Here is a 22,539-nt window from a genome sequence, read left to right as displayed (position 1 = left end):
GTCTACTTAGAAACTATAGCATGATGTGCTCGGCTGAATTTTTTAATTATTTACAAGGAATTAATGTTGCTTACTGTTTTACACTAAGTAAATTTAAAATTCATGAATTAGGAAAGTTATTTTTATGATTTTTGTTTTAATTTGGTTTACTAATAAAACATTTAAAAGTATTACCAAAGCAATGCAAAATGAGCTAAATGATGATAAACTTTTATTTTTGTACAAGCAGAATACCCGTTCTTCGTCCGGGTAATGAAAAAAAAAAAAACAAAGTTAATTCATATTCCCAACATTAATTAAGCATTATTATCGTCAATAATAGTATGACGATTTCTTACGGTTCTTATAGACAAATAAATACCTTTACTCCTTAACTTTTGCTTTCTAGTACATAGCTTATTTCTTTTACCTCAATATGCATATATTACCTTTATTAATGAAGGATCATTTTGCGTAATTAAGCCCTCATTGGCGTTGATTTTTTATGTTTCTCCTAAGCGAATTAGTACCACTCTTCCAATAATTTTGTTTTTGAATGCATAAATATTTTTTTTTCTATTCTATTACCGTTGGTTTTAAATAAGTAATGTTTTAGAAACATATTTAAAAGAATATAAACTACTTTTTGCTCAAATAGAGCTATAAGTTAGCAATTATCCTTGATGCTATCTTTAAATCATATAAAAAATTGAATCGTTAAATTTAAAACAATGACTAACGCTTAACCAATCAGAAAATTCCATTTTGGTTTTTGCTCATCCAGCTTGAACAGTTTGTCGTAGAATGTTCTGATGTCGACAGGGACCTTTCTCGTGCTTTGAACAATCCGTATGCCAAGTTTAATAGCTTTCGGTTGGTTGGTTTAGGAGCCTATAAGGACACACCCACACACAGACATTCATTTTTATATATATTGCAGATATTTCCCAATTAAAGTACATCAAAACTAAATTTTTCGAAAATAAAGTGATTAACGTGATTTACTATTATCACGCTAGTTTCAAAACTCTTTATTTCGAGCTAAATAATTGTTAAATTTTGCATGAAATGAAAATCGTTTCCATCCGTATTTTGATTTTATATTTATCGTTAATAAAAACAATACAAATGTCTCATTACAAAGTTTCAATTCAATCCATATTCAGTTAATACTTCAAAAATATAAAGTATATAAATGCTGATTTGGCAGGATTTTTTTTTTCATTTTTGATATTTAAATTGATTTAATGTTTTTATCGTTTCAATCTCGTATTTATCATTCATAAAAATATTTCATTCTGTACAATTTCGAATCATTTTATATTTAACTTCCTAAAAACTATTACATAAAGGCATTAACTTTAGCAAGATTCTTTTTTTTTTTCAATTAATTTTGTTTTCTTTATCATGTTACACTTTAATGACAATGCCAATTAATGTTTCCTATAAATGTATAGTGATTTCAACTTATGCAGTATCGTATTAAAGTAATTCAAAACTAAAGTATACGAAAATGAAAGGTTTCGGGTTATTTCATTATTATTTCAGAGTGAAATAAAAGTCTTTCTTCTAAACAAGGTTATTTATGCTAAATGCGCCTGTAAGCACACTTCCGTATCATTTCATACTTATTGTAGTACATAAAGATGATAACTTTGGCGTTATTTGTTTAATTATTTAAATAGATTTCAAGTTCTGCTTCGTGTGTACGAAAAATTTTTACTAATAAGATAAATATATATTTTTGTGCGTCTTAATTTATTTTATTTCCATGAAGATGTTAAGGATTATTGCTGAAAATGTAAATAAAAATTTGCAAACGTTTTTTTTTTTCTCTTTCTTCTTTTTTTTTTAGTATGACTTTATATAGAAGTACTTCAAAACTACTAATAATTGATAAAAGTTAAGGGTACATTCCGATTTTATGATCATCCAGCCAAATTCTGCACTTTTTTACTTCATGCTAACTGAAATGACTTTCACCAAGCATAAAATCGTTTATGCATACTATCATTAATACATATGCTTCAAAAGCATTATTGATATACTTTCGTTTCATCAAAAATCATTTAATCTTTTCAATTTTTGAATGTGAACGTTGGCGTGATATTTTTAAACTCTTGAAATAAGTTTCAGGTTCTCTTTCTTGTTGAACAAGAAAAGTCGAAATTATATTTTTTCGGGTGCGAGGTATAAAAAACATATTAAAATATGTTGCTATTAATGTAAATTATAATTGTGAATTTTTTTGCAATACATATTTTAATTGAATGTTCTCCAAGTCTATTAATAATTTACAGAAGTGAAAAAAAATTAAAATAATTATTTCTTGTTAAATAAAATAAAAATAAATGAATATTGATTCTTGCCATTTCCTTCGTATAATTTGAATACTTTCATCACGTTCAGAATATGAACGCATGACTGAAACAATAAGATGAATCAGCTATTAACAGTCAAGCAAAATAAGAGTATTGTGAAAATAACAAGATTTTATCTTCCTTTTTTAAACGGTTTTGTTTCCTACATTTTTAAAATTTTTTTGTAGCATTTTTAGAAAAGCGGAGTTTTTTTCTCCTTTTCTTTCTTTTTTTCTTTCTATCGAAATTCGCTTACCATCTTCATTGCATACATAATTACTATTAGGAAACGAATACTATTAGGAAACTTTAAAGAATTAAAAATAAATAATGAGGAGTTCAGAACAACTTAACGATCTTTCCCTTTTTAAGAATTATTCCTCTACTTTTTTAAAATGTATGGGTAATATTCTTTATATTTGTTAAAAAAAAAAGAAGTTTTTTTTAAAGATTACAATAGGCAATTATAAACAAGAATACAATCACCTTTATATATTGATACATATTTACCGATTCTTTATGTTTTCGCTATTTTTATTTCCGTCAAAGTTAAAAATTCCCAAGAGTGGAAAAATTAATAAATAAATTGAAATTTTTAAAATTTTTATGAAATATTGTTCATTTGTAATAATTCTAATATTAAATTCTAAAGCTGAATTAATTTTCAATTAATTTTCGGGAGGATTCTTGAAACTTCAACATAAGAACAGTTCTCGGGAACAGAAAAATTGTCAGCAATTTTCCGAAGATTATTTGTTACTTTCAAACAAAATATTGAGATTTACAGTGTTTTCTTTGTTTTTAAAGCTACAATGCGAATAAATGAACTAGTTTTTGAGGTAATATTTTAAGAGAAATTGGAGTTAAACGGTAGAATTTGTCGGGAACCGCTGTTCATTCAAATCCTTCTTTAACTTAATTCTTGGCTCAAATGAATTCTAATTATTCCTAGAATCAAAATAATTTCAAGTTGTAAGAATGTTTTTATTGAAATTGAATAAAAAAGTACCTATTTACATAACATTTAAAGACTTATGCAGTATATATGCGCGCTTTGCCAAATCTTTAAATGTGGAAACTTCCACCATTTGCTAACGCGGCCCAGACAAAAGCAATCCGGGTACTTTATCACATGACTGCTTTCAACCAATGATGATTCAGTTCGTATTAGACGCCGCAACCTACTCTCCACGAAGGCGCCGAACATAGTCAACAAACAGCCAGCTGACGTTCAAAAGTCTGCAAATTTCGATATTTTTCAACTGTTCTAAAACTGCAATTTAGGTAAGTAGCAAACTTTGAAACTTCTAGTCACTGTATAGAATATTTGATTGCTTTTAAAAGGTCATCAAGTGCTTGAAATCGTTACTTTTTGAACACACTCGCAGAATCGAATTCGGAGAAGAAAATCAACATGGCGGCGATGTCCTTTACTAGATGGATGATGTTATCCGTTAAAAAATATTATATTTCACTGCTCGGCTCTCATTGTTGATCGCTGAGCCTTCTCGTCGTCAAATTAAACGTTTTTTAGCAGTTTAATTCTGAATTTTTGTAGATATTTATTATTTTATTGTATTCTTAAATGTATTTTACGCCGCGGCCAGATTAAAGGAATTCCTAGGATCGCTGCTCAAGTGCGTCATCAACTTTCGAACTTTTCATGTTAATTCTGTTTTAATCTCTTAAAGATAGTACATTACACCTTTTCAAATACATTCTTATGAATATTATCTTTACGTCCATATGGTTCGATTGCTTTCGAACTCATTTGTATTTTTTATTTCGATTTTTAAAGATAATCTAGTTCTGGTTTCGGAATACTCGTTCCATGGTAGATCATGTGACCTTATTTTAAGTCGAGATTTTTATAAAGATATTAAGTAATTATAGAAAAACAAATATTATGGACGTCTACCTTAATGTTTTAGCTTTCTAAATATAATTTTATTTTGACGTATACTATTATATTTTTTAAATTACGAACTTGAATTCGGGACTTCGCAAAAGTCGCAAAGTATTGGAATGCGCAAATGCACAGGTGAGTCGCGCTGCGCATGTAAAAGGTCAAACTGTTAATCGCCTTACATTTTGCAGTTATTTTTTATTCTGAATATCAAAAATGATTATAGCATGATGAATTATTATTATTAAGATTTTGAAACATTTATTCTCATTCCTTAGTTTTTTAATGTCATGTTTAAAAAAATAAATATATGATGGGATATTTAAGATTTATATTTCGTTCGTAAAGGGGCTACGCATTTTCAAAAAAGAAAATTAATTAATATTATTTTCTGATTTTTTAAAACTAAATTAAGTTGATACAAGATTTTTCACTTTTTTAAATTTTGTTTCCTCGAGATTTATGCTAAAAATTTGATACCTGTCTAAATGCCTTATAAATTTCTAACTAGTTTGGGATTCGAATAATTAATCGATTTTTAAGTAATAATGTCAATAACTTATCTCTAAATATATTTTTAGGACTTAAGGTTTTAATTTTATTTCCTTTATGTATATTTATTTTTTTTAGAAAAAAAATTAATTTAAATTTAAAAGCAATATTTTCTAGTTCTGTAATATTTTTTTAATTATATTTGCCATTTTTTTTCTTTTCATCTTAGCTGAAAGATTTAAAAATCAATTTTAAGTTAATTTTTGATAAAAGTTCTATGTATCTTAAATATCCATATATATCTCGTCCTTTTGGTTATTAACAAAGATTTTCAAACGACCTCTAAATCTAGACTTTTTCATCTTGTGGTCTTTTTTTTTTCATGCATATTCGAGAATGCGCAAATAGGCTTTCATTATTATTGATCAAGATTTTATTTGAAGGATTTAGATTATTTCGTTAAGTTATCCAATTTAGCTAGCATATATTGAAATTAATATATTCCTTTTTATATTTTTTTCTGACTTTTATGACTGAAAGAAATTTATTATTTATAGTTTTGTTGATTAAGTTATTAGTCACAGAAATATAAACGCAAATCTTTATTAAAAAGTAATTGTGAAGATTCAATTATAACTTTCTTCTGAGAAAAAATATTTCCTGAAACTTTAATAAGATTTTCCTAAATAAGCTATTTAATTTGTGCAGACGCCATTTTTTAATTATGAAATTAGTGCAGAAACGTACTTTTAAATAAAGGTAACATTTTGCTGATCGATGTAGATTTTTGACCCTTAAGATAGTGGAGCAATTGAAAAAGAATATGGCTCCCGTAGTTAAGTAACAAGCATGGTCAAATATTTGAACATATTCAGACTTATTTCGTCATATGTTTGAAACTTTTTAGCCAAATCCAAAATCTTTTGAAAAGAAATATTGAAAGAAATATTATTCAATGCTTAATTTCAAATAATAATCTTTTATATATATTACAATTATTAATGATAAAATCCATTCGAAATTTAAAGGTATCAAAACTATTTACGTTATTATATATTACGCTTTAAATGGAAGATTCTAAAATTGAAATTACCTAACTAAATAAATAAAGGACTCTTTTTTTTCTTAATCAAAAAAAAGGAAAATTAGATGACAAAAGCTTTATGAAAGAAAGAAATATCTTCCCTCTCTCTTAAATATATTATTATTATAATTAATTTTAATAAAATAAAATACTTAAATGTTTGAGATCCTTAGCTTTTAAGTATTAAAATAAATGAATAATACCAATTTTAATAATTCTCCTTAAAAAAATATGAACATTTATATAATGTTAGTGTTTCAGGCTTTTCTTGGCTTTTAATATTAAAAACAGAGTTTCAAGTGATCTAGATAACTTAAAAAGTTTAATTTCTGATAAAAGCAGTAAATATCTAATTTCTTTTAAATCTTATCGAAATTTTTAACTTCCAAGTTGAAGAAGTTTTAATTTCCAATAAATAAATAAATAAATAACTAAACGATAGCAATTCTCTTTAAAGTAATTTTAAATATTTACCTAGAAGTTCTCAATTTTTCATAACCATTTTTTTTTTTTTTTTTGAAATCTAGTAGAGTTTGGGGTAATAATATTTATAAATGTAAGTAATAAAAACCAGAAAATAATTAATAGAAAACAAAACAGACTATTCAAATACAGTCAGACCTCAATTTAAAGAAGCCGGTAAATCCCGATAAAAAGCTCGTTATATGGAAAATTCGTTAAATAGAAAATCACCATTTGAAATACTTATACAACGCAAAACAGGTTTTAAATACGTATACACTAACATATTTAAAATAGTAATTGATACACATTTATCTTGTAAACTATTATCTACTATCAATTTATTTCAAATGATTTTAACATTTCATCATATGAAGGTTTGGTGATTTCTTCATCTTCTTCGTCTTCCTCACTATTTATTTCAGTATTGTTTTTATTTTTACACTGTCAAAAATATCGGACTCAGTTAATGTTTCTGCGGTTGCAGAATCATTTAAAAGAAAGTCATTAATCAGTACATAATCATTAATTTCGTGGTTCTCTCTTAACTCACATTTTTTTAAAGTTCTTCTAAAGGAATGTCATCCTCGTCCTCCGCACTTTCCAAATTCTCTCTTCGCTGACTAAGAATCCAGCTTTAACAAAACTGTTACGAATAGTACGATCTGTAACATCATAGTTCCACGCTTTAGTAATTTCTGTTGTGCTTTACTGTAAATTGATGTTTGGCATGGATTCCTATATGAAATGCAAATCAAAATTGAAAGTGGTGTTACCGCTTTCTCTAAAAGTTAAGTGGCTGCGAAAATCTATTCAAGGTATTTCCTCCATAAAGTGCGTTAACAAGTTTAAAATTTTCTGAAATATTTTGGGAAATAGGGAAACTGGATCTTGAAGAAAAGTTCGTTAAATAGAAAATTCACTTCGCTGTTTGGAAGTTATTTCATATACGAAAATATTTCCGAAATGTTCTTAGTTCATCCAAAAAATAATTCCATCCAAATTTGCAAAATAAAAGTTTGATAAATAGAAGTCCGACTGTATTTTTAAATTTCCTTATTTAGTGAAAAAGTAAGAAAAATGCCTAATGTTGTTTAAGAATATACTTACTAAGTTCAGTTTAAATCTTTGTGTTCATTTCAATATTTTGCTGATTATTAATTTGAAAAAAAATATTGTGAAAAAGTGGTTTTAAAAATTTTAAGTGTCAAATTTTGGTGTAAAGTCAGTGAATTTTCATTTGGAACTTTCCAAGCATTCTGTAAAATATAGGAAGAAATACATAGATATTTTTTTTAGAAACCTCTTAAAATTAGCTTTAGCCATTTTTGGAAATGCGCCATTTAAAAACTGGTTCGGCTTAAAAGATCTCATTATTTTCTCCTCTTTAAAGCATTTTTTTTTTTTAAGTACGAAATAATGAAATAAAGTATTGATACTAATTTTTGCCTCAAGTATAAACCATCTCGTATTATTTAAGAGGAAGCCGCGGTAGAAACCTAAAATTTTATTTCAGGGAAAACAATCTAGCAACAGAAAAAATAAGCATATTTTGGGAAATTTTTTCACCATAACAATGAAAGAGAAATTAAGATTTTAAGAAATGTCTTTTGTAATGCAACAAGTGAACTGTGAAATTCCGTTCTTCCTCAGTGCTACAAAATAAAATGGCTGTTTTAATTTGATTGAGATTTTATTTTTAAGGGCTATATACACGCTAGAACCAACAGCACACGCAATTTCTTTCGATTATTCGTACGGAAATTGTAAGAATTATGCACCAAATTTCGCAATGAAAGAGATAAAAAACAGAGAAACAAAAATAAATAGATAAATATAAAAAAATATAATAAATAAATATAATAAATAAATAAATATAAACAATATAATAGAAAAAATAATTAAAAATGTATGACGTAAACTGGTATTAAGTAAATTAAGGTCATTAGATAAACTATAAAGAACTACTAATGATGAAATTTATTCTCTTCAAAACATCCCATTACCACCAAATTATAGCACTATTAGCTACTGTTATGGAGAGAGAATTAAATTTCATATTTCTGTCTTAATTTTTTTGCAATGTGACATTTTAGGAAAATATGATCTTTAAAACTTGATAGTTTATTATTGTTTTTTCTGAATTCATGTTTTTTCTCTGTTCTGAAAATTATTCGAGTTGTTTAGGTGAAAGTGAGGTTTTTTCCGCCTTCTTTTGAAATATCAGATTTCTTTTAAAGAGAAATTGTAGAACATTTACCAACATGGACTAAATCAAAATCAATGAATGATTCAAAGTTTAAAAGAAATTGAAAAGTTTTTTTAAGATCGTTCTTACATTACGCAATGATCTTACGAGGAATAAAAGGTATATTATATGCTGGCAATGCTTACGTAAGATATTAAAATATTTGTCATTTTTTTTAATACAAAAAAAAAAAAAAACTTTTACATTTTTGAAATTATATTCAAGAAGAAAAAAAAAAAGAGTTGGAAAAAAATTCTTTGAAGAGGTTAAGAGGTTGAGCTCAAAAGGAAAACACAAAGGGATTTTAATGAATAAATTACTGCAATTTTTATAAATGATTGAAAACGTAAATTTTTATTTCATCGAAAATTACTTCCTTTACTTGGAATTTAATCCCAAAATTAGATGACTACAATAAAAGCTCTAAACAAGGAGGAGTATTGCTACATTCTTACGTTTAGCATTTTGCGATTTGTTTATTTTAGGTGAGAAGGGAGAGTACGAAATTATCAAAAACATGCTTGCGTAATATTGAAAAGGCCTTTTCTTTAAGTTTAGGAATCTAATTTAGAAATTAAAACAAAATGAGATATTATTATATTAAGAAGAAGCATCTTTTAAACAGTATTTGTTTTATTTATACGGAAAAATAGGATTCCACGGTGCAAATATCGAGAGAAATCTATGCCTTTAAATTCCTTTAATTTTAAACTTATATTTGATCTACTGAGAAAAATAAAATTGTCTTAATTTTATAGCGAATGAATAACTTTAATATTTAAGAAAATTTATTAAACTTTATAAAATTCCTTTGATAAACTCGATACGAAATGCAATCCACCCTCTTTGAACAAAAATAATATTCTCTCTCTCTTTCTGTATATATATATANTATATATGTGTAATAGATTTCTCTTATTAATTTTAAGACGTAGAAATCGTTCTTTCAAAAAGTCAGGGATGCCAATTAAAAGATTATTTTCTGAAGTTAATGGGTAATAATTCTTAGAAAAATACTCATTAAGAAAATCCCGAAAATTCCCTGTCATCTGAACAACGTCATGTCTCTAAATTTTTCCGTTTGAATGACGTTTGATTAAGTTTAGGATATTCTTTCAACCCTTTTCAAAATGCATGGCTTTTTCATGGTGTAAACTGCTAGCAAATCTACGGCCCGAGTGGCCCTGACAAGAAACCCTTTTCCTTAAGAATTTATCATAAAATGCTGAATAAAACTTAAAAGAAACCAACTTGTGCCTCTTCTTGTGTTTTCTTCAAATAAGATCATAAATTATTACATATATATAAACGCAATAATAGAATTGGAAATTAACAAAAATATTTTAATGGGAAAGATTCTCTTCAGGATACATTTCTGTACGTAGTAATATTTTGAAAAAAAAGAATAATTATCCTTAGATAAAAATTATTCTTTATAATGTATCTATGTCACTAAAAAATAGAAATGCAATTGAAAATGAGTTTGAAAGTAAAAAACAAATTTTCCGATATGAAGTAAAAAAATAAAAATGCCTTAAAAATAGATATATTAATCTAGCAGTCAATAAAAAAATCAAATAATTGTTAAAAATTATTATTTGGTTTAAAATTTGGTATATCTATATTTTCAGTTACTATTTCCTTATTTTTTGAAAGTAGAATTGTTAACGAGTTTACGATGTAAAAGCGTCGGCGTTTCTTTCTGGCGTGCATCACGCATCGATGCGTTTTTGTCTGAATTTCTTGTTCTCCCTTTTATTGAGTTACTTGACGGTCCATTCACATCAGAAACATTAACCAGAGAATTTTTATTTATTTTTTCTCCTTTAAGAATGAAAAATGAGACTATATTGTAACCGATTGATGATTTTTTNTTTTGTCTGAATTTCTTGTTCTCCCTTTTATTGAGTTACTTGACGGTCCATTCACATCAGAAACATTAACCAGAGAATTTTTATTTATTTTTTCATCCTTTAAGAATGAAAAATGAGACTATATTGTAACCGATTAATGATTTTTTTTTTTTTTTTTATGAGTGAAAAATGAGATTAAATTGTAACCGATAGATGATTTTTTTTAAGAATGAAAAATTAAAATTATATTGTAACCGATTGAAGATTTTTTTCTGATTTTTTGTGAGAGGCTAGTGAGAAGATGTTCTCTGAACGCGTACATTCTTTCACTAAGGTTTTAAATTAGTCATATAATAAAGTGTTTAAATTAGTTAAATACTATAAACATTTTAAAATTATTATGTTTTATTAGAACTCGAAACTCTTAATGCATAAATGGAAAAAGCTCGCCAAAACTCAAACTAATTACAGTTCTAATTACAGTTTAAATATATTAACCACTTATTTTATTTAGCCTTATATTATCATTTTAAAGTAATTAATGTCAATATGTATTATGTTGTTTCTTCCTTCAAGGAAATATTATTTTTTCAAGAAGAAAAAAAAAGTATTAAAGATCAAGAAATTTCAATAAAGACAAATGTTTGAAACATTTAAAAGCTATATTCCTCCAATAAATGTATTCCTTTCTGCTTCCAAAGACGCTGATTAAGAATATAAGGTTAGAATTTTACTTTTTAAAATGGCAACATTTCTTTACCAAAATATGTCTAATGAATCATAAATATTACTTTAAGAAGTAATATTTTATTAATATTTTTTCCATTTAATGCTGATATGTAACTATTGAACATATATTATCAAAAACTGATTATGACGTTACTATAAGTATAACAAAAAAGAAGAAGAAAAAAAGTAGAACAGGGAGAAAAAAGAGATAGTAAAAGAGAAGAAAAATATATAAATAAAATTAAATCTGCTTTCCTAGGATTACTTTTTAAGAAAATTATTATTTCAGTAATTATCCCATTTATTGGAATAAATGTTTTATGTGATTATTACATTCTTTCATACAAAATGTACACAAAAAATATAAATATTGCGTTTTTCTTTCTATAATGAAGCGATTCTTGTCTTGGGATCTTTTAATAATTTATTATAAGTATTGCCCTGTTGAGAGAGATGAGTTTATCACTCTTACGTAAACAAATCTTCAATGTTATTTAGAAACTTTTCTGAGCGATTTTCTTAACAATGTCTTAAGTTTATGTGAGGTGCTTTCGTCTAAAAGCTCACCCATCGGAATTTCAAAGTATTCAATCATATGAGATACTGCTAATTGTTCAATGTAGATTGTTTGTTTTTTGAGTAGGACAAATTTTTTTTATACATTCTACAACACAATTATCGATTAAATAATGGCCTAATTTTAATAACGAACAAAAAAATAGTGCCTTTTTCCACCTACCACCACGAAATCGCCGTGCAAGTTTTAAAAAAAAAAAAAAAAAAAAAAAAAAAAAAAAAAAAAAAAAAAAAAAAACACTGAAGACACGTCAAAAAATTTCTATTTTCACAGCTGTGTCAAAGCGGGGAAAAATATATATATCAGCTGTTCCCATCAAGCGATTCCTTGATGAAATTTTTACGTCCAGCTGATATCTTGTAATAAAAGTATCACTGATCGATAAAAACTTATCTACGGCACTTTCTTCCGCTGATGACGTATTTTCTTTTATCATTTCATTTAGCATCATTGCAAATGTGTTGGAAGATGTTAAACTATTACGTAAGCATACTCCTTATGGCAGAATTTTTTCGAGCTTTCTTCTCTCTTTATTAATACCCTCTTTATTAATTTCTTCTTAATTTTATTAATACCTTTCTGAAAGACATTTTTAATAGTAACAAATATATATGTTACTAATTTAAAGTAACAGAAGCTCTTTCTGCTTAAAAAAAAAAAAAAAATTGAAGCTTTCCTGTATAGAATAGAGCAGTATATAATTTTTCTTAAATCATAAAAGCAGGACTTTTTTTTAATGTTCATGCAAAAGAATACTTCTAATATATATTCTCCTGTTCTAAAAAATATATTTGTATATTTAACTTTTTTTAAATTTTTGCGATTTGGAAATTACATTTTATAATACCAATCTGAAATTCTAGCTATAGGCAGTCATTGCGGAATTGTTTTTATTTTCAAAGAAAAGTTTTTTTTTTTTTACAGGAATATATCTATATCTATATATATAGATATATATTCTTCTTCCACCTCCGATATGCAAGAAAGGCATTTTTTGAAAATAAATCTGCAGAAAGGGGGGGGGAGTTCTGCAGAAGAAAAAAAAAAACATTTCGAAAACTTCTGGAGATAAAAAAAAAAAACTAACTTTTTTGCTTTCCAAATAAAAAAAATTTCTGCAAGAACTCTGTATTGTTCTGCGACAATGTCGCCACGATCCTGCTACGGGGAGCATACTTTTGACAATTTTGGACTCTCCCCCCTCCCCCTTGTTTGCTGAAATATGCAAATCATGAACCCCTTTACATGCTTAAAAAAAACTTGTTACTTATTTTTTTATTGTAACTATCTAATTTTTATATTAAATTCAAGTAAACAATGTAATTTTGTAATAAACAAAATTTATGTTTCAATTTATTTTATTAAGTTTTTCAACATTTTCTTCTCCCAATATTGAACTTATTCTTCAGATTTAAAATTTCTCCTATTATTAGGTATTGCAATTATTTTAGAAAAAAATAAAACTATTGTAATTATTTCACTCTTTTTTTGTGTGCATATTTTAAAAAAACTTGGAACATGTGATTTTAATGTCTTTTGGAAGAGTTTAGCAAACCCCTCTTCTCCCCTACCAGCAAAAGTAAGCAAATCGCGAACTTTTTAAACCCCTTTAGGTGCTTGCGTAGTTGTTGGAGTGTCCCTTACGGACAACTTCTTACAAAAAATTACGTTATATCACTTACGTAATTTTTTTAAGTAATAATATTGTAATAATAATATTAATTTTTTTGTCAACTAATAAATAATGTACTATTAAATAAGGAAATAAATCAGTTTTTGTGAAATAACGCATGTTTAACGCGTAGGTTGCATTTTAAGTTCACATAGTTTTAAGATACACGCCATTTAAATGTTTTGTGAAATTAACTTAATCATAAGCTCTCTAATAATAAAAAGCGCTGTTTTGATTTTATGTTTTTATTGCGAAACACATGAAGCAATGCTCTGCAGCCGATCGTTCCACTCCTAATTTAGAGATGTCTGTAATTTGTATACTTTATTAAAATATTCACCGAATCAACCCCGAAAATATTATTTCCTCGGTAAATTTTAGTTGCAGCTTACGGCTGAAAATAAAGGTATTTTGTTTAATTCTACATTTTATGTTGTAACATAATTGTTGTTTAATTAATAAATTAATAAATTTTAAAAAAATTGTATAAGATATTGAATCTGTGGGGCTCTTGATAAAAATTTATATTTATTTATATTACGCATGATAAAAATTTCTGTTTATTTAATCGCTTTTTTCCCCTTTACAATAATTCAAAAACTTCATTTTTTAAGAATATTTTTATGTTTTTTTTTCAATAGTTCCATCACACGAAGCGTATGCAACAAATGTTGCGATGCTTTAAATACTTTTTTTTTACATTTTATTAATGACCTAATTTTGACCTCTGTGGAACGTAACTTTTAATTATCGATGAAATATTTCCGCACACAACCCTAATTGTAAAGATTTTTTTTTAAAAAATATTTCTCCCCTTTAAAAAGATTTTTTTTTGAAGAATTTTTGGAGGAAAATAAATTTTCTTAATGACTGTTATTTTTTATCCGAACTTTTAGACTATTCATAAAAGTAACGTATTCTCGTGTAAAACTGAGTCGCAGGTTGGCCGGGGTGGCCCTTTACCCCTTCATCTTGTGGTGAGGATCGTTGAGGTGGAAACCTTCTGGTCCTTGTAGCCTAGAAGTAAAAGTAAGAATTAATATATGGGCGCATTACCCGAGTAACTATTATCATGTGTGATGAAGTTTGAAAAATAAATAAAAGTAATAACATAAATATAAAAACGAATACATAGATAATGATAAAAATGCATAATATATAAGTATAAATACAGAAATAGGTAAATAAATAATAATACTGAATTTGTGAGTATAACACAAGTACGTTTCAACTACACATCACAGCTTATTTATCAATCAAAATGATTTCAGTCAACGCGTTATAAATATTTATAATTTCCCATATCGACTATCGGTAAAACTGAATGATCCTTTTACGGTTAATGTCCCGTAGGAGAGCGGCGTCAGGGTGTCGTCTGCCAGCTTGTTCATCCCGCCTAAAATTAGCCCCCGAAGTCCCTCTTCACTCCCGCCACTCTCTCTCTTCAATTCTCGCCTCTCTCTCTTGGGATAAATGGATCTGCCGCTCACGATTCGCACTTTTCACTCCTCTTAATATCCTATCCTTTTTTAACTGCTTATGATCAATGTAAACAAGCAATACAATTCTTACTTAGGTCAACAATTTTATTTTACTTACTTTTTATTAAATCTAATTATAACTAATTTATTCACATGTTCCATCCTTGACTCGAACCCAGAATGAAAAAAGAATCTGGAAAAGAAATTATTTTCCAGTGTTATGCAGGCTTCGGTTTTTATTCCTAAATTTATATCCTGCTAAATATCTTAAATATATTAAAATGAATGAATTAAATTGAATGAATGAATTAATATTTGAAAAAACTGTATTAACATCAAGTGTCAAGTTTAAAAAAATGTTTTTGAACTTGAGTGGATGAATGAAAAGCATTTCATGAACGATTAAAAATAAAAAGCATTCTACTAACGTTTGCTTCTTTGAACTAAAAATGTATGACTTAGATACTTGACAAGACGAAAACGCGTAAAAGAAAATACAAGGAGTACGATGAAATGAAAAAATTTAAACTGTTAAATTTGCAGTAGAAAATACCTCGCAGAAATGAATCTACATGGTTGAAATTCAATGTGCTGAAAGAGCTATATTTGTTTTTGAGCGAAAGTTTTACTAAAAGGCCCTAAAATAACGAAGAATAATTCTAGTTGGGGGGGACATTGTTCCTGGTGTATTCAGCTACATTACTCTGAGTGCATAGTAACCCATTCGTTTCAGTTTCAACAAATGAATATTATTCAAAAAGTTCTATTTTGTAGTAGTGTTGTTCAACATTGATTCTTTTTTGCCCCGTACGAAGAACGTATATTCAGCTAGTTCAGAATAAAAGTAGAAAAAAATTCGATATAAAAATTCGATATAAGTCAGGAGTTCTGAACGCAAAAGATTTTTGAAAGAATATTCCACTTAAAGCTTTATAAAATGAATTAAAACACAAATTTTGTTTTATGCAAAGTAACATCTTTTATTTGAATTTTAGCCTAAAATTAGATTACTTCCGTAAAAGTCATAGTTAAAGCAAAAACCAGGTGGGAGGAGATGCGACATTCTTACGTAAGCATTGGAGGGGATTTGTGATTAGCTTATTTTTGCTCCCCAACCGTGGTGGGGATGAGGGTAATCCCCCTGTGGCGGAATTTTTTCGAGCTATTGGCGACTAAACTCTCTAGCACTAATATCTTTCTGCAAGATACTTTTAAACAAACACATATTTTACTAATTTAAAATAGCAAAAGTGCTGTGTTTACATATACTGTCAACCCCGCTTAAAGGAATACCATCGGTTCCAGCCAAATTTATGCTATCAAGCGGGTTATTCGATTAAAAGGGGAGTGCAATATTCAATCTTAAATTCTGAATTTTTGCGAAATTTTACTTTTTAATGGTATTTAATGCATAGTATAGCATTTTGATTAAATAAGCTCAGTTTTATGATCAATAAGTAATTATAATTAAAGCTTTTTGTCTTAGTATCTTAAAAAAATGTCATTTAAAGTTACATTAAAATAAGTCAATGTTAGTGAAAAGTATCGTGTAGGAATTAAAATATTATTTAATCCCTTCCGAAAAATTATATAATTGAAGACTGCTTTTTATACCCGCTTAATTCATCCATTTATCACAATTAGATATTCTCTTTTAGTTTCTACTAAAACTTTCATGACTTGTGCGTATTCCTTTCAAACACATTCAGAATTCTTTTTTTTTCATCTTCGAAACTTGAGAAATTTCTAGTTAATGCGCTATTATGGTTGGGAATTTTTTTAAAATGTATTGTTTCTAAGATTCATTGTTTTTTTTCCGATTAGTTTAGATCATTCCTTTTCGCGCTCAACTTGCGACCCACTCAAAATTATTCACTGGATTAAGCAATTGTTCTTCTTTAAAAAAAAGACACTCTTTACACTGCACTAATGTATTAGGTTTTTAAAACTTTTTCTTATGAAAGCTAATCGAGCATCAAGAGGGGACCACAAGTCTTGACTTAAAAACAAATCACTCTATCTCTTTTTTACATATTAAATTATGTGTGAGTGAAGTAAGTCAAAGAGGGGTTTACTTCAATGTATAACTGGCAGCAAGATTTGATTAATTTTTCAACTTCATCCCAAACACCTACTAATGAATAAGAAGTTTCTATTGAAATGACCACCCATTGTATCACCTTATCTTAACTGAAATTCCATTTTAGCTGGTGAAACATTTCTCAAAAATAAATTATAATTTTTAATATATATAATATATATAATAATATATATAATATACACACACACACANAATAACATATATAATTTTTTATTCTAATATTATGGTTGATATTCTCGCATTTTGTTGGGGTGACGCACTAATTATGTTCTTTTTCGCATTTTGTAAATAATCATCACAATAAAAAAAATGATTAAAAATCATGAAATCCGTAATAGTAATTGCCGAATAAAAAAAGATCGACGACGAAATCACTCAAATTCTCAGAAAGGGATTACTTAAATGCTTGTTTCGTTTCGAGATTGTAATAAATAATATCGTACAAAAAATATCGGATTTAAAATCCATGGAGAATTCAATAGCAATAACAGCCAAAAATCGTTAGAATCACGGCCTTAAAGATCAGAAATTTAACCTTATTACCCGGGATATTAAAAAGTGAAATTTCACCGACCGATTTTATTTTAAGCCTAAGTGAGTCTCTTACGGAATTCAGAACCAATACATCTTGTTTTCCTTGGACCGACAGCGACATCTCACCGTTAGGTGAAAATTTATGCAAGGTCACATCGGTAGCAAGGATGTTTCCTCTTCGACCTTCGTGGTTTCGTAAAAACATTCCAAGCACGTCCACCTAACAAATCGACCTTATTCGGGTGAAGAAAAAAAAGAAGAAAAAAAAGATGATGATTTATTCAATACGAGAGTTGACAAACGAGAACTTTTTTTACATCTCTTCAATGCTAATTCTTGTCACTTGTAAATTTTTTCTCGAAATTTTTACTGACACCAATTTAAATTGAATTGATGTCAGAATTTGTCTTATGCTCATTAAACAATCATATTTATTATTATTGTATGTATCAAATGTGTTATTTCTTTAGACCTTTCATATAAAGCAAGTACGCACATTATCGTTATTATTGTCACAAATGTTGGCATAGATGAAAATAAAATGTTATGTATGTGTGCTTCTTTTTTTTTTGAACATATGTTTATCTAATTATGTCAAGCGTGAAATATGGTTAAGTATGGTACAAAGACATTTATGACATTTATAAATTACTATATCGCATATGGTTTCGAATTCTGCAATTCTTGATAACTTTTCATTATTTTATTTAGACACATACATACACACTAGCTCATTTAACAATAAAAGGAAATAAAATCAGAAGTTATCACTATTTGTGAATTTCACAGCCTCTTTTCTAAACTTTCGGGGCCGTACAAATATTGCCTAAGCATGTTTTAAACAATTTTGGAGTCAGCAAAAATAAGCAAATCACAAAGACCCTTTCATCCTTACTTAAAAAAGTCGCAACGGTTCTTATTTTGCCTTTAATGTACTAATTCAATTTTAGGATAAAATTCAAGAAAAAATTATCTTTGCACATGCAAAATGTACGTTTTCATAAATTTTTATAAAGTTTGTGTTTATTATTCTTTCGAAATATTTTGCGTTTTCCATTTGTGTGTATACCTCTCTGAAAGTCTTTGGAAGAAAAAAAATTCCAATATTTTTTTTGTTTTAATTAATTGCAAATTGGAAATTTTTTGTTGTTATATTTGTAGATGATTTTGAAAATAAAGTCGTTTTAATATCATATGCAAACATTGCTCCTACCCATCCTCCAGCCTTGTCAACAAAAATGTATACCATGTAAACTGTCCCGTTGAGGTACTCACGAATTGTTTGAACGGTCCCTTTATTGAATTTTATTTTAATTCTGCAAATAAAAACAACGTCGGGTACTTATCGATAGACCAGGTACAAGCAAAACCAACTTTTTTTTAGTAATTTTTTTACCCTTTCTTTCAATTTATGTAATATTTTCGTGAAAGTCCATTTTTTTCAGTGTTACTAAAAATAAATAAAATTAAAAAAATAGTAAGAGAAAAGAAAAACGTAGAAGCGCATTTTTTGGCGACTTTTCAGATAATGTTGATTATCAAATTAGATTTTCGGAGCGTAAAACAGTTGTTGTGTTTGCCCTAAAATATATGTTTATATATAATTAACAACCCCCAGTAGTTGAGAAACGGTCTTTTGAAAATTCAAATCAAGTATGGTAACTGGCTATTGATTTGAATGAATGTACGCTATGGGGGCGTGTTTCGAACCAAGACGAATGCTGGTTTTGGTTGATTGGTCCAGAAAGTTTTATTGAGTCAACAACATTTATTCTCAACACCTCTACAAAAAGCTTAAAACCTGTGTATTTATGTACAGAACCAGTTATGCGCATTAATAATCGATGCATATAATCCCTGTGGCAGAATTTTTTAAGGATTTCTGCGACAAATTTCCCATTTTTTTAAGATACTTTTAATAATAACAATTACTAATTTAAAGTAACTTTGAGTTTACAGAAGAAAGTATAGAATAAAGCGTATAAAAATGTTTAATTGTAAGAGTAATATTATTTTAATTCTAATATTATAGGCGCTTTCTCGCATTTTGTAGTCGGAAAAATGAACTCATTATTTCCCCTTTCGAATTTTGTAAATCATTACGAAAATTGAATTTCGTAAATAAATTGAAAGATATTAAATTAAAATTTGTTAATAAGTTAAAAATCGTAAAATCCGTGCAGTCACTTCAAAATAAAGATCGACGACGAAATCACGCGAATAAGATACTCAAATGAGAAAAGAAGAAAAAAAAATGAAAGAGAACTCTTTAAAGGAAAAAAAAAATGAAAGAAATAACATCATTTCTAGAGCGAACTATCTTTTAAACTTTCGCGATTTCTGAATTTTTTATTTTATATTATTAATTTGAAATTCTAGCTGAAGTCAGTCATTACGGACTATTTTTTCAATCCAAAATGAGAATAGAAAAACCGCGATTATTTCTCTCCTCTTCTCAGATGCGCAAGAAATGAATTTCTAAAAAAAAAAATTCTGCCGGAAAAAAGAATTTCTTTTTTCAGAAAATAATGCAAAAAGGATAACCAAAATTTTTCCCTTTCCAAATAAAATATCCTTTTATAAAAACTCGGTAACGTTCTGCGACAATGTCACCTCAATTCCGCCACGTGGCATAGATTAAAACAAAGAATGGCTCGAAAAATATGACATTCAACATGATGCTAAATGTAAACAAAAAATGCTCAATTTTTCTCTTTTTTTATTCATTTAATTTCTCATCGGTTTAACGGAAGCCATTGTTTTAAAGTAAACTGTCAACGATGTGTCAAATATTCAAAAGATAACACCAATGATGCTAATAGCTCTAATCTAAAAATTTTAATTTATTGCTCGTTCTTGTATTACTTAACTATTTTTTATTCGTTAGCGGACTACGTCACCCAATGAATGTTTCTAAGGTTATCTGAAACAACGTGTTTATTATAATGTTTTTGAGCTACTGTAAAACTAAATTTATTTAAAATCAACGGTCATTGAAATACATTTTATAATGAAAATCAAAATAAGTGGAGAAATGGTACAAATTCGTTGAGGATAAAAGTAAAAAAAAGCCAGCCTTAGTAATGATGTATTAGACACTGATTTAAAAAATAAGCTGAGAATCAAAAATCAGAAAATGCCCTTCTGGGGAACCGCTTACTATTATTAATAAAAAATACTGCTTAATTTTGGTAAAAGGCACTGCTGGCAATGGATGCAGTTTTATTGGGTACCAAACAGACTCTTTTATAGATACTAAGTATTTTATTGGTAAATTTGATGCTGATTACAGCTGCGCCAATTATGTAAATTTTTATGATTAATTCTTTCCGGCTCTCGGAGAGTGCTAAATTTTTAAAATATCATGAATTACCTCGAGCATTGTGTCAGGTAATACGGAATATAGTTAATCTTTAATTTGATGGAATGAACTACGTGTTTTACTTAATCTAATAATGTAAAGATACCGAGTTGGGCAGCAAATAATAATAAAAAAACATTGGAATAAATTTTTGCTTTATTATTTGTGTCTTACAGTATTGTGAACGTTTTTGATGTGTTTAGTACTGATTTTTTTATTCATATTTCCTCACCCTTTGCAACCCAAGTCAAAATTTTTGATGGTTTTTCCATGGATGGACCAACATAATCTTGATGGTAACCATCAATAATTCCATCATGAGCCATTATATTTTTTGGTGGTAACCAACATAAGTAACCGATGTAGGAATTAGGACTGATGGTTCAACATAAAAACCAAATTATTTTGATGGTATATTCTTGAGAACCAACAAGAATTCCCAATGAACCATCTTGGAAATGTATAGTTGGAACCATCATGAATTGAGAGTCAAACTTCTTTTGATGGTTAACCATCATAGTATAAAAGTAGCATTTTCCATCGTGGAATGATGGAAGTTTGTTGGCACATTAAAAACCATGAACAAGTAATGGATGTTGTTGGACCATCATGAATAGCACTGAAATCAACATAAACCGTCAAAATTTTTAATGGGACCATCAAGAATTTTAACTTAGGAAATAACGAGTATTCAGCTAGTAGTTAAAATAAAATTATTGTATTTGTAACTTTTCATTCCGGGAGCAGTTTCATATATTTTTAAAAGTCCAGACATTTCATCTTAAAAATATAAATGATTTCGAATTTTGAAAACCAATTTTAAAAAAGAATAATCAGTCAATAATCGGCGGTGGCAGCGCGAACGTGGAAAGTCTTTCTAGGGGTATTATAAATAAATCTCAGTATTTAGTTTAATTACTTTAATGATAAGTTTTATTGTCCCACTGTAAAATATAAAAATTTATTCGATTTTCATGTGAAATTTTTTTTCTTTTCTTTCGCAGTTGATATTGTACTTAACATAATATTAATGTATTAACATAACAAATGTGTAAGATCTTTTCAACATTACTGCAAATAAATCTAACATAACGTATCAGTTAGTTATATTAATCCACAATGTTAATTACTTTATAATAATTTTAATGGTTTCTTTAGCTCCTCCCATCAGAATATGTAGAGATCGCTATTCTCTCTGCTCTCAGCAAACTCATGAATAGTCATAATTTATAGCTACAGAATTCATATCTCTTTCAAAGGGACACTTATTTCCACACTATCGGTATTAAAACTGCTAATTATTAGGGCAGCTTTAATATTTACCAAATATATCAACATAATACTTAGATTAATACATTTAGTACCTATTACATAAACCTTCAACGTTTTGTACACAAATACATTTATCAATGATAGCAAAATAAAGCCAAAATTTTAAAAACAAATACAATTTTTATTAAACCTTGATAAGGACATCAGAGCATGGCCATCTGGGGATATTTCCGTATTGTGATCTGTCGAAACTTGCAATTTTCTTTTTTTTCTCTTAGTAAAAACATGTAGATATTTGCCCGGGGGTAACTACGAATTGAACGCAGAAAGGGACTAACCTTTCGAGTTAGTCCCTTTCTGCGATATATATATATATATATATATATATATATATATATACTGTCTATATTATATCTATAATAATGTAT

At 27.6% G+C, this 22,539-nt stretch overlaps 1 protein-coding gene across 2 annotated transcripts in view; it reads left to right on the top strand.

The window, feature by feature from the left end:
- Positions 1 to 3,507: 3,507 nt before the first annotated feature.
- LOC107446548 (polycomb group protein Psc) overlaps positions 3,508 to 22,539 on the top strand; it is a 76,702-nt gene continuing 57,670 nt past the window's right edge. The window contains exons 1-2 of one of the 2 annotated variants that reach the window (XM_043047708.2): positions 3,514 to 3,623; positions 10,961 to 11,105. The gene's annotated coding sequence lies outside the window, so the exon portion shown is untranslated. Of the gene's footprint in view, positions 3,624 to 10,960; positions 11,106 to 22,539 lie in introns of both variants that reach the window. The other variant, XM_043047707.2, reaches the window with a different exon arrangement.

This window comes from Parasteatoda tepidariorum, chromosome 8 (assembly GCF_043381705.1).
Source record: "Parasteatoda tepidariorum isolate YZ-2023 chromosome 8, CAS_Ptep_4.0, whole genome shotgun sequence".
Classification (NCBI taxonomy): Eukaryota; Metazoa; Arthropoda; class Arachnida; order Araneae; family Theridiidae; genus Parasteatoda; species Parasteatoda tepidariorum.
This window is presented reverse-complemented; position numbering and strand designations above follow the sequence as displayed.